The sequence below is a fragment of the Pseudonaja textilis genome, chromosome 2 (genome assembly GCF_049901715.1).
Source record: "Pseudonaja textilis isolate UNSWEBS1 chromosome 2, rPseTex1.2, whole genome shotgun sequence".
NCBI lineage: Eukaryota > Metazoa > Chordata > Lepidosauria > Squamata > Elapidae > Pseudonaja > Pseudonaja textilis.
In genome coordinates this window covers 171,577,606-171,591,464 of record NC_141991.1, presented here as the reverse complement: position 1 = coordinate 171,591,464, position 13,859 = coordinate 171,577,606, and positions in this window count along the sequence as shown.

The window sequence follows — 13,859 nt, the reverse complement described above, 5'->3', positions numbered from 1 at the left end:
AGACATGAAAGCACGGCAAAACTCACATAGTTGGGAAGATGACAGGAACACAGATAAGCCATGACGATACCAAATAAATTCATGTTTGCTTCCCACAACTTGCTGTGCGCAGCTTCCTCTTTTATACACTGTGTTCCCAGCTGCAGCTAATGAAGGGAATCAGGGCCCTTTCCTCCCCCCGTAAGCCACGCAACTCATGTTGCTCCCTTCTCCATTCATCCCTGTGTGCCCTAGGATGAAGAGGGGCTGGGCCTGGGTCTTCCTCTGAATTCCCTCTCCCTTGCTCTACCTCTTCCCTGCTCTGCCCAGCTGGACTTTGCCCTTCCCCAGTTTCTTCCACAGCCAATGGAGCCACACTCCCATTCCCTGTCAGCTGTTCAACCTCCCCTTCTGAGTCATATTCCAACAGGGTCATGACAGAAGCATTTTGTCATCACATGAATTCAACAAATGGCATTTCCACATGGGGTTTTGATATCAGTTCAGAATCATCTCAGGATCCAATAATGTCACAATGACAATAAATTAAATGAATGAAATCTCTATCTTTTTCTCTACCTGTGTCTCTTTTATCTCTACCTCTGTCTCTCATTTTTATTATCATCTCCATCTCTAACTGTATCTAGTTCTAGTCCTATCTGTATCATATCCATTTCTATCTCATGCGTTTTGTGGTTCCTTTAGAAGAACAACCCCTGCAGCATCTAGCAATTAGAAAACATATCAGCTCCAAAGTAATGAGTGTATTCTTCCAAATGTTCCCTCCTTGCTGAGTTAGAGTTCCTACCTTCACCTCTTTTCATTCAAGGAGTCCCCATTCAAAACAATTATGAATAATTCATGTAATGTAACTCCTCCCACTTAATCACAGTATGTGTTAGCATTTTGTTTGACAGATGTAGATGGCTGAGATGGCTGAACTGCTGGTTGGAAGATGTTAAAGAAGTCTAGGCAGAATCTAAGCAAAAACACTGTTTTTATAATATATATTATCCTGGAAATTTATAGAGATAAGTTTGGCAGCTTTTTACAATTCCTTTGCCTATAATCATAATGGAGATCTGCATCTCAGCTAAAATGTAAGCAGATGCTCTCAGTTATTTTGCTACCCATTTAAAATTAGTAAACCAGACAACTACAACGCAAGGTTGCATCAGACAAAATACAATCTTGAAGTTCTTTCCAGAGTAGAAGTATGCACGAAAGCTTAATATATAAGCATGAAAGCAATTGGAAAAGGGTGTCATATCTGATACAGCTACTGTTAAACCCAATTATGGACGTAAATCAGAAATTGCGCCAGACAGACAGCCTTTGTTTCAAGCAAGGACAGGTGATCTGTGGCCTCCGGCATTGTGCACGCGGTCCTGCTCTTTGTGTGGGTGGTGCAAGCAGGACTGTAAAAGTCTTTGCAAGCTACCGTTACTTTCTCAAGTACCTACCCAGTCCAAATCTTTAGGATGGTCAAGGAATTATTGTCATCTGCTCTGCAAAAGCTGACACTGGAGTCCTTGAAGGCCTGCTGTCACAGATTAGCAAGGCATTTTGTGGATAAAGAACGCGTGCCAATTTGAATACTGGTTTTGATACATCCAGCACAATGCTAATTCTGCATGCTCAGTTTCAATTTATGAAGCTGGGAAAATGCATAACACATTTCTTTACTGCCTAGATGGCTAAATACTGCTTTGGGCTCTTCCTATCTTGCTTTCTCTGTAATGGCCAAACAAGATTGGCAGTGTTGATCCAAGGAGCAGCGGTGTTTTCCTTATGACATGGAGCCAGACTCTCGGCCTTAAAAGTGGCAAGTGGCATATCTGCTGTTGAAAAAGTGAGTCACAAAGCCATAGGATTTTACCAACTACTGCACTATTACAAATACTCCTGTATGTGAGGGTGCCTGAGGAACGGACACCTGTGTAGTTACAGATGTTTTTGAAGGAAACACTTAGAATGTTTCCAGGTTTGGGTTTAGGACTAGATTCCTTCGATAAACTTTAGCACCCCTGAGGAAGAGTGTGAATTTGACCGTTTGATCTTAGCAGATTTTGATAACATCAATGTCCTTAATGGGAAATGCCCCCTCAGAAAATTCAATTACATCATTTGGAGGTTTCCTTAGTGTCCTCAGTGTCAGTGGCCCAAAATGCCCATTATTATTTCAAATGAAACCTTACCTGGATAGAGCAGGAAAAGCAGGGGTGGGATTCAAATTTTTTAACATGGGCACGGCTAGGTGGGAGTGGCTAGGTGGACGTAGTCATGTGACTGGGTGGGTGTGGTTTTTTTGCAGCATTCCCCCTGTTTTTATCGGGCCTTCTGGGACCCAACCTCCTGGGGGGGGGGCGTTTTTGCTCCCAGGAAGCTTCCCTGGGGCCCAGGAAGTCAAAAAAATGGAGCCTGCTGTGCAGCCCCCGCCCCCGCTATGTTTTTGGGCCATCTGGGCCTCAGAGAAGCTTCCTGGGGGGTTGTTTTTGCTCCCAGAAGGCTTCCCTGGGACCCAGGAAGGTAGAAAATTGAGCACAAGTGGGCACAGCTCCCCCACGCATCCCCCTCATGCACCCTCCACCCCTTTTTGCCTCCTGACCCTCAGGGAAGCCTCCTGGGTGAAGCAGTAAGACAGCAAGGGGGATCCCAGAACAGCTGATCATTGGAACAGCTGATCATCGGGAGGGAAAAAGAAATGCCTTAAGGAGTGACTGGGCAGGAAAGAATGCAGTCAGCGATGTTGGGCATGCACACAATGTCCTATATGTTCAATAAGGACTAACTGGGAGGGGAGGGGCGGGAAGAGAGGGGCAGGGCCATCCAGGGCCATGATTTGCTGGTTCTCCAAACTGCACAGAATCATAACAACCGGTTCTATAGAACTGGTCCTAACCAGTAGACTCCCACCCCTGAGGAAAAGCCCTACCTACTACAGTATCCTCCATACATTTATACCTTATACCAGAGATGGTATTCAACAGGTTCTGACCAGTTCTGGAGAATCGGTAGCGGAAATTTTGAGTAGTTCAGAGAACCGGAAAATACCACCTCTGACTGACCCCGCCCCCCATCTATTCTCTGCCTCCTGAGTCCCAGCCGATTGGCTGAGTCTTCTTTTGTTGACCTACACAGGAGAATGGAGCTGGAAAGCAGGTTAGTGGGGTGGGAGGGAATGGGATTTGGCAGTATCCTTCCCCTGCCATGCCCACCAAGCCACGCCCACCAAGCCATATCCACAGAACTGGTAGAAAGAAATTTTGAATCCCACCACTGCCTTCTACATGTTAAGATTACTATCATGCAATCCAGCTAGAAGCTACAACTGGTGCAAAACATGGTAGCCAAGTTGCTGAGCCCAGTGCCTGTTGTGTATATGTAACATATTCATTGAGACCCCCCAAAGGTGTTTTTTTTTTCAAGAGGCAACTGGGCTTTCTTGTTTTTCTTTGAAGGTATTTTCACTTCTCACCCGAGAAGCTTCTTCAGCTCATTGGATCTTCGAGCTTCTTGGATGAGAATGAAACGTCTTCAAAGAAAAATCAGAAAGTCCAGTTGCATCTTGAAAAAAAAGTACCTTCGGGACAACCATGACCTGGATGACTGAGAATCTAAGTAGTCATTTATTGAGACAATTGCACTGGCTGACCATTAGCTATTTGAACCAGGGTGAAAATTCTGCTTTCAATGTATAAATTTATCAGTTTGGTGCAAGGATATGGGATGAGCTACCTTCACTCACAACACTGAGGAAATTCCTAATGTATGGGCCATCTTTCAATCACATTTGGTTGGCCTTTATCTGGTGCGTCTAACCCCTAGTATTCTCTGTCTCATAAAATGTGCGAGCTACCTACTACTCAGAAGTGGTATTCAACAGGTTCTGACCAGTACTGGAGAACCGGTAGTGAAAATTTTGAGTAGTTTGGAGAACCGGCAAATACCACCTCTGACTGAAGATTTTACAGTATCCTTCCCCTGCCACACCACTCCCACAGAACCGGTAGTAAAAATAATTTGAATCCCACCACTGCTACTGGCATCTATGGTACTAAAGATCTTTGTCTGTGGTCAGGCCTTCCCTGTATGAATCATCTTCCTTTTGCTTTCTCCCATCACCACTTGTTATTATACAAATCAAATCAAACTAAATCTTTTTTGTAAAAGGATTTTTTAATTGTTTTTAATTTATTAAGTTTTAATGTGCCTTTTATATTTTAAGCTCATTCCACATTATTTCGTATGCAAAGAAACATTAAAATATATTAAACAATAATGTAAATATGATTAATTAATGCATGATTTGGTAATCCTGTTTCACAATGTCAAAGCTCTTATTGTGCAAAACTAAATCTATTTTCTAGTAATATGTTCTGTCATGACTAGGTAGCATTGCCTAAACCTGTGCTTTTAAATTAATTCTTTTAACAAAAGCCTATATTTAACCTCCTTTAATTTCATATCATTCACCTGATTCAATTATAACCACCTCAGTAAAGAATTGCACTCAGACTAGAAGCGCTGAGGTGCTTCTGGGTTGAGAGGATAAGCCGGTGACATCACAGTTGCCCAGGAGATGCCCAGTTGAGGGTTCCTTTCATGCTCCCTACTGAAGCTGGAGTGAAGGACAGGAGCTCAATCCTGCTCCAGGACAGTACGTGGGTCTCGAATGCAAGCTTGCTCACCTGCATCCCAGCATCCTAACCAAACGAGGCTTTTTTGTTAAAAAAAATATATCTACAGAACAATCCATTGCACTGAATTAGATTTTAAAAATATATGAAAACAAAACTTGATATGAAAAAGCATCTGCAACCTATGGCAGAAGTGGCAGAACTAGTGAAAGAAGAACTTAATGATGTTGTACAAAGGAGCTCTGTAGACAGTTCAGAATATTTTAGTGAATGGTGAAATACAAACCTGAGACACTTGTGAATTACAAATGTGTATAGTAGTCCTTCACTTACAACCTCAGTTGGGACCAGAATTTCCATTATTAAGCGAGGCAATTGTTAAATGAATCCTGCCCGATTTTATGACCTTTTTTGCCATGGTTGTAAAGTGAATCACTGCAATTGTTAAATGAATCGCACAATCATTGACTAAATCTAGCTTCTCTCATTGACTTTGCTTGTGGTAAGCCAGCTGAGAAGTGGCAAACAGCAATCACATAACCTTATAAACGCATGCCAGTTGCAAAGTGTCTGAATTTGAAACACACAACCGTGGAGATGCTTGTGACAATCGTAAGTGTGAGAATTGGTTGTAACTTGTAAGTCACTTTTTTCAGCGCTGTTATAACTTTGAACAGTCACTAAATGAAAGGTTGTAAGTTGAGGACCACCCGTGCTAGAACTGGAACTTGACTCATATATGCTTATGTCTGCATAATAACATTGGACAAACTTTTGGTAGCCAACAGTCATAGTTACAAAGAGGAAAGGACCACTATGTACTGTAATATCATGGGGGCTAAACTCAGAGGTGGTATTCAGCAGGTTCTGACCAGTTCTGGAGAACCGGTAGCGGAAATTTTGAGTAGTTCGGAGAACCGATGGTAACCTTCCTCCAGGACTGGGGTGGGAATGAAGATTTTGCAGTACCCTTCCCCTGCCACGCCCAATAAGCTATGCCACACCCACCAAGCCACGCTCACAGAACTGGTACTAAAAAAAATTGAATCCCACCACTGGCTAAGCTGCTAGGGTTTTCAGATCTTAGAGTTTATACAATACTACAATACAAGACACCTCTTCAGAAGAGCAGGAATCTGTGCTGTGATCAGAGGAATCCCCAGGCTGAAAAAAAAAATCTGGGAGTTAGTTCTATGAGGACATGCCCCCATTTGTAGAAAATGTTCATTTGGATAATGTGTCAATTCAGAAGCCTGAGCCTGCCTGGGTCAGTATGATAAAGATAAAGGAATCCCTGTTGATTTTACTCCGCTACTCGTTACCGACTCTAGGGGTTGGTGTTCATCTCCGTTTCAAGACCATTGAGCCAGTGCACTCCAAAAATATTTCCACAGTCATGTAGCCAGCATGATGTCACAGAGTGCTGTTCCCGTCCCACCGAAGTGGTACCTATTTATCTACTCACAATTGCATGCTTTCGAACTGCTAGGTTGAGAGAAGCTGGGATGAGGGCTCACCCCATCGTGTGCCACTCAGGTCTAGAACCTGGACTGCTGATATGAGACATACTCACCCCCCAAATCCACAGAGTACCATCCAGTTACATTTAAGTATTTGTTCAGAGTCAAAATCAGGCTGTTTTATACAAGTCCAAAAGAGAAATCTAACTCTCCATGGGTCACAGAGACAGGAGCATAAAACAGCCCTGTGCAATGGGTTTTCTTCTGCTACGCTGCTTTTATTTTCAAAGTATACATGCATACACACCTAGAAATAGGCAGAGAAAAGGGAAATGGTGCATGAAAGGATGTGGTATGGAGTAAGATTTCTCCCACCTTGGTGGGTCTGAAGCCAATCAGGCCACTATGGACCTTTCCTGTTTTATTTTCCTAAAGTATCAACCACAAGAAAAAGAACAGGAAGCCTGGAATTCAAACTAAAACAGCTGCTCCCAATAGCAGCTCTCAAACCAGCTTTAGATTCTTTTGATTGTCTGCCATTAAATCACCAAATAAGTCATTTACCAAGGCAAAGCAGCAGGCCCAGCCAGCTGGCTGTGGTTGTGCACATTAGGGCCTTCGTTTAATTATGTGAGTATAAGGCTGGCTGGGTGGATTATGGGCATCCATATCTATTAGTATGAAGACAGATGAACTAAGAAATTAGCTTTTGGATAAGACATTGAACTTAGTTGGTGGTCTTCTGCTAAGCTACTTTCGGTTTTTGCCTGCTTTCTCATTGTTGCATCTTTCTGTCCTCTTTCATTTCCTGAAATAAACTATCTTCAGTTGCCAAAATTCCAACTCGGGATAGAATGACTGGATAATGCATCCAGGTGTAGTTTACTTTTTATACCGTCTAAAAACCAGTTGCCAACTTGTAAGCATTTCAAATAACAAAGCAACAGCCAGCTTCCTGCAGATTCAAATGTTCCCCAGTATGCACAGTACAACAGCATGACTAGGTTTAATGATTCTACAACAGTTAAGCATGGGGTGATGAATATGCCACGTTAGCCCAATTTCAAACAGTTGATTGATACCAGCGTATCCATTTAATGCTTTAGTGGGCTTAAGATCCCATTTCTCAGTACAGGAGGCAACAGTATCAGCAGATCTTTGTGTTAGTTTTGGTAAGGGTGGCAATCATATGTAAAATATATGTTCGGCTGTAGGGTAGACGGTTGCATAAAAAGAGAAGGGACCCAATGAACGTCTGCAATGTGAGGCATTAAATGTTCCGACATTAGAGAGGGATTCAGACATGCTGCTTTCATTGCCTTCTCTCCGATTCTATTATGGTAACAAGTGAAAAAGTAAAGAAAAAGGCTAGCACTAAAGGACCAACACAATTTCAGAAATATTGTTGGCATGTACAATGCAGAGCTGAGAAAATGGCCGGATCTGAATGATGAGCAGTTTTATACTAAGCCCTCACTCCATAAGCAGTGACTAGTCACAACACAGCAATTATTCAACACCACCCAGGAGATTTTTCTCCAAATGTTTATCAACATGTCCTACAAGGTAGGAAGACGATGTGGTGCCCAGTATACCTAACCATACCTCCTTGGGTGCTCTCAGCCTCCCTAACCACCTGACTGTGTTCTTTTGATGAAATATTAAAACATAAACAAACCCGACCATTAAACATGGATGGACTCTTTTAATTAGGAACAATTAAAGGCGAAACTGGCATGCCGCAAAATAAAACGCAAGCTTCTAGCATCAGATACAACAGTGTTTCTCAACCTTCACCGCTTTAAGATGTGTAGACTTCAACTCCCAGAATCCTTCAGTCAGCATGGGAGTTGGGGGGGAGGATTCTGGGAGCTGAAGTTGAAGTCCGTGCATCTTAAAGCAGCTGAGGTTGAGAAACATTGATCTGCAAGGAAGCCTCTGGTTTGTCGGCAGGCCCTGCCAGTCAAGGGATTCCATTTCTGCCATGGCTCCTGTATACCTTACTCCCGGAAGTGAGATTGGCTCCCATCCTACTTCCCTTCCACAGGACCCTGAATTTCTGTCTCTGCCAGATAACCCCAGAGCCTAATGGGGAAACCTCACATTGGAGGGTTTTGTTGAATTAGGGCAATCCCACCTACACACACACACACACACATTCTGTTCCCTGCCTCCCCATCTTTTAACGATATCTTGATTGGGATTTCTCTTTGTACTCTTTTAAAGGTATTTATTTCTTGGGTTTTTAATGTTTTAATACTGGAAGCTGCTCACAGTCGTTTGCTATGAGATGGGTGGCAAATAGATTAATAAGAAAATAAATAAAATCCTTTGACCTGTGCTGGGTGGGTAGAACCCAAGACCCCAAGCTCTATTGTTAACCAGACAACATCAACACTGGTACCAATCTGCCTACCAGACATTACTCAATATCAGTCAGACTGATAAAGGGTTAATATTAGATTAGAGAGGGCTGTAAAGCACTGTGAAGCAGTATTTAAGTCTAATTGCTATTGCTATTCAGAAATAAGTGCAAAATTGTCCCTTCAACCCATTATAGATGGACAGCACCCTTTATTTTGGGGACAGAGCCCAGTCAGAACACTTTGGCTTAACATTGTGTCCTCTGCCTTTCAATAGAGATGGTTTGCAAGTTATTTGCATTGCTGCCGTGCTGCTGGTGCAGTGGTTAGAATGCAGTATTGCAGGCTAACTCTGCTGACTGCCAGCAGTTCGATCCTGACTGGCTCAAGGCTGACTTCCATCCTTCCGAGGTCATTAAAATGAGGACTCAGATTGTTGAGGGAAATATGGTCTGTAAACTGCTTAGAAAGGACTGTTCAGCACTGTGAAGCCATATATAAGTCTAAGTGTTATTGCTATTGCTGGCTTTCACTGGCAAATGGGACAGTGCCCACTTTATCAAAGTGCAGACCTCTGGTCTTGTTGCAACAGCAAATAAGAGACTCTACTGATTAATATCTAGCAGAAGCTCGCTGTAGCTTCCTTTTCACAACAAACGTATGACAGCTATTCCAAGAATCACAAATGCTACCATGAATATAAGCTCTTCTAAGCTTTGTCTGGGTTCTTGTAACATAAAACAAGATAGTCGATGTAGCCATTATATGAAAATACAACTCTCCCTCTGTTTTTTCTTCTAGCAAGTCACAAATATCTTTCATCCTGTGTTCATGTTATAGTAATGAACCAAGAGAGTTTCTCTACTTTACGTGGCCTTGCATTTTACCAAATTTGATCAGTGATGTCTCCAAAACTTCATCCTCGATTCTTTCTTCATTTGCATTGCCTTTCCTGCAATGTCTCATATTAATTCTTTTGAAGAAATTAACACATTAAGAGAATCCCATATGCTCCCTCTAGAATGCTCTTCACTGATGTATTTTTGATTCTCTACAAAGTATTAAGAGAAAGTTATTGTCATCAGGTGATGGGAACCTCTTCCTTCCTGCTTTTTCTGTGCAGATGCAGCTAAGTTGCTGTTGTGTAAAAGCACTCTAAAATCACATTGTGAAGATTTGAGAATGATATCAGCTGGCTATCTTCTGGTTAATTTATCCCATTAGGTTAAAACTGTAAGAGAAAATGAGATAGCGGTTGATCTAATATCAACAAGCATTTGAATTTGGAAAAAAAAGATGGAAAGTAGGAAATGAGAACATTCCAGAACAACTAAAAATAATAGAACGGTAAAATTCATTTAATAAATGTAAGACAGTGCACCAAGCTAAGAAACAACCAGCCTATTCTGAACGTTTGGATGGCAGTGTTGCCTTTGAGACTTCCATAGAACCCATCACTTTTGTCAGAATGACAAACCAAGGGCCACATCATTGCAACACAGGCTCTTATATACTCTTATGTATCCCTTATGTCAGCAGTGGAATTCTATCTGTTCCACTACCGGTTTGGTGATTGTGCATGCACCTAATGCACTTGCACAGATTTCCCCACACCAGCTGAGACCTGCAGCGCCAATCAGCTGAGAGGATGAAGAAGAGAAAGCACAGGAGGTGGTTAGGAGGGCCGATCCTGCACTTTTCTCTTCGGTTTCCTCTCAGCTGATTGTCAAGAGGATTTGTTTTTTTTTACTACCGGTTGGGCTGAACCGGTCCAAACTGGTAGCATACTACCACTGCCTTATGTAGTCTCACACAAGGCCACAATGTCTATGCAAAAGCTTGCAGTGCTCACTTCACCCTCTGTCTCCTTGCCTCCATGTCATCTTTCCCTACCTTGTAAACTACAGCTCCTAAAATCAAAGTAAACCATATGCTCAGCGGGCTTATTCTGAGCACAGATCTCATACTCTTTCAAAACTCTACACCTGCCCAAGGCCAGATGTTTGCAAAGGTGATGGGTTTTGAAAGAGCCACCTTCTCTCGCTTTACCCTATACCTCCCCCGAGACCACTGAAGTCACAAGGTTTAATCGGGGGTTTAGTACTGTTTCAAAACACGGCACCTCAGGAAACCCTTAGAATTATGAAAATGCTATTTTGAAATTGCGCTAAAACCAAGCTTGAAGCAACTGTTCCATGGACTTAAGGAGCTGGCAAATAGACAAGCCTTCTCCTGCTTTGTCACAAATAATAGGACAGGAGACCTGCTTCTACACCTGTCAGAACCTGCAGTTTCCTCAAACCAATATTTCTTTAGCAAGATATACAGGATTTGCAAGTTTTGATATGCATCATTACATAGGAGAAGTGGGTTAGTCCCCTCTTAAAACACTACCTCATCCAAATGTTCCTTGTCCTGACCGGCAAATGGTTTCCCTTTGGCTGGTGATGTTGGGGGTAGAAGGCGGTAAAGCTAGAAGGTTTAACCAACTACTTGGCTTAATACAACCTGCCTATCCAAATCAGGACTCCATTTGGGCCGCACCGCAAAAGGCTATAGATGCAGGATAGGGATCAGCAATGGGGAATAACCAATTTTCTATCAAATCAGGAAGAGCTGCATAACACTTTAATTCAAAAGTGGGAAAAGATCCTTGCATTTTAGAAAAAATGCCGCTGATGGAATGATTATACTCCATTCCCTTCCAATGCAAAGATGAGGTTTGGAAGAGATAGTGAGTCTTAAGAGGGGACTAATCCACTCTCCTACATTGCAACACATATCAGATCTTGCCTGCCTTCCTAATAGATATTGAACATGGTTGAGGAAATAGCAAGTTCTGACAGGTGCAGAAGAAGAGCTCCTGTTCTTTGTGTCAAAGCAGGAGAAGGCAGGTCTAACCGCCAACTCCCTCAGCCCATTGAGCAGTTGCTTCAAGCATGGTTTTAGTGTCTTTCAAAACATGGCAGTTCTATGGCTCCAGGGCATTTCTGTAACCCTGACCTAACTTGCATTTATCTTCCTTTAAAGCAGCTTGGTACTCTCCAGATCTTTGGACTACAACTTTGCCTTGTATTTAGCAAAATGCGTGGCATGGACCAATAGGAATCGCACTTCAAAATATCTAAAACATTGAAACATTTCATTGCCATTGGGTTTCAGCACAGCATTTAGTCTGATAAATGCCCAAAGAGAGCTGGGTGGTGCCTGAACACTAAAGCAAACAAGCAAGTATCGAATTTTAAAGGAAGTTAAAACTTAGACGTCATTCTCAATGTTTAAGGAAGCTAATGATCAAGAAATTAAAAGCATGTCCATCACAACACGGAACTTTTCAGTTATATTATTGTCGAGTTCTCTGAATCCCCCAAAAGCAAACAGGAACTAAACATCCTGCCAACTTGATTGCCACCTTGATCACTAACCAATGTTATTTGGACCACTTTATGGGGCCACCTCACACCCTTTGAATCATATTCCAGTATTGTTCTTTGAGCAGAGTTTCTTTTAGCTCTGGAAATCAAATTGCAAAGCTTCCTTTTTCTTTTCTTTTCTAAATTGCAATAGAAGAATTCTCTGAGGTTTGTGGGCAGGCCATGGCTGGTTTGAGGAAAGCTCATCTCACTCACTCCTATTTCTAGAACCTGGAGCTTTCCAACATATTTCACAGCCAACCTTATCAATGATCCCTAATTTAATCCCTCTAGTTTTCCTAATCTGTGCAAAAAATAAAAACGGGGAGGAGCAGTTTGCATGAATAAAATGTACCCAATTGTTGTCTCATCATCACTCGGGTACAAGATAGCTGTTATTCTATTAAAGTATTCCCCACTTCACCCTCCCATGAGAGGCTGTACCAACAATTCTGGTTGCCGTTAGTGAAAAATCCTCAGCTGGTGAATCCTGGCATCCTATCATCACCATAGCTTTTAGTGGAAATTTGTATTTGGCAAGGATGATGTTTTAGCAGCCAAACAATTTTCCTGCTGCATCCCCAGTTCAGATTTTTTGGGGGAGGGAAAGCTCTACGGAACAGAGGCAAATAGAATTCTATTACTCCAGGGGGCGGGGCTTCAACTAAATAGTAATTTTTGGCTTCTCCTATTGGTCAGTTGGAGAGAATGTTGGTGGTTCATCGTGTTTCCTGCCTGTTTTGGGCATCCTAGAGGGAAGAAGAATGAAAGGAATTTCAGTGCTGACTTTAACATGTTTTTAAGAGATTGGGGAATAGAAATGGGCCCATATGGAAGTGCTCTTGGTTAATCTTTGGATTTATATGTCTGAATCAACAAGTTTTAGCTCTAGATTCAATTGTATGGTCTTCCCATCATTTACTAGTATGGTAAGTCGCCAACCACAAGCCATTCATAATAGTATTCTTAGAGTAGTACAAAAAAATGGGGGGGGGAAGAAAACCTCAGCCTGAAAAAGAGTAAAACATCCCACCAGATTTTACATATGTTTGCAGTGAATCAAGTCTGTGAACAGATTAAGCAAAAACCTTTACTGAAGTAGAGACTAAAGAAGAAGGAGAAGGAGGAGGAGGAGGAGGAGGAGGAGGAGGAGGAGGAGGAGGAGGAGGAGGAGGAGGAGGAGGAGGAGGAGGAGGAGGAGGAGAAGGAGAAGGAGAAGAAGAAGAAGAAGAAGAAGAAGAAGAAGAAGAAGAAGAAGAAGAAGAAGAAGAAGAAGAAGAAGAAGAAGAAGAAGAAGAAGAAGAAGAAGAAGAAGAAGAAGAAGAAGAAGAAGAAGAAGAAGAAGAAGAAGAAGAAGAAGAAGAAGAAGAAGAAGAAGAAGAAGAAATGGATGAACTGCTGTTAAAAAGATTGCTGGAAGTAAAATCCATCTGGTTCAGTTCCAAGCTGGGAGAAAGATGCTGGAAATAAATGACATGGAGGCTGATTGGAAAGAAAGGCTTTGCTTATCAATGAGCAGAACCAGCCTGTGGTCCTGGAGCAACTGACCAAATGGCTGAAGGAGTGAATGGATCGTTATTGTTTCTATAACTCTGAAGTTTGGGATTTGGCTGATGGCTATGTCCTGTGTTAGATTTTTGGGTGAGTGGCTGCTAACATTAAGCCTATCACTCTGTTTTTGTTAGCTGTCAAAATTGCTGTAAGGGCTTTTGAAATATCCTGTCTTGAATGGACTTCTTCCGGTGGTATTTGCTTTGCTTATGAATGGAGCCATCTAGATAGTTGGCTTCCTCTTTCAATAAGCTCATTATCTCCTTAAGCGCCAGCATCTGCAGTTAGCTGCTTTTTACAGTGTGTTTTTTTAGGTGTCTGGTTGGAATGTGGAATGGGCTTCAGGCAGTTTTTTTTATTACCATCTTGGGCTTTGGGCTTTTCTGAGGCTTTTATTTATGGTTAATATTCCTTATTTCTAAGGCTTTTCCTTATGGTTAATATTTTATTTGA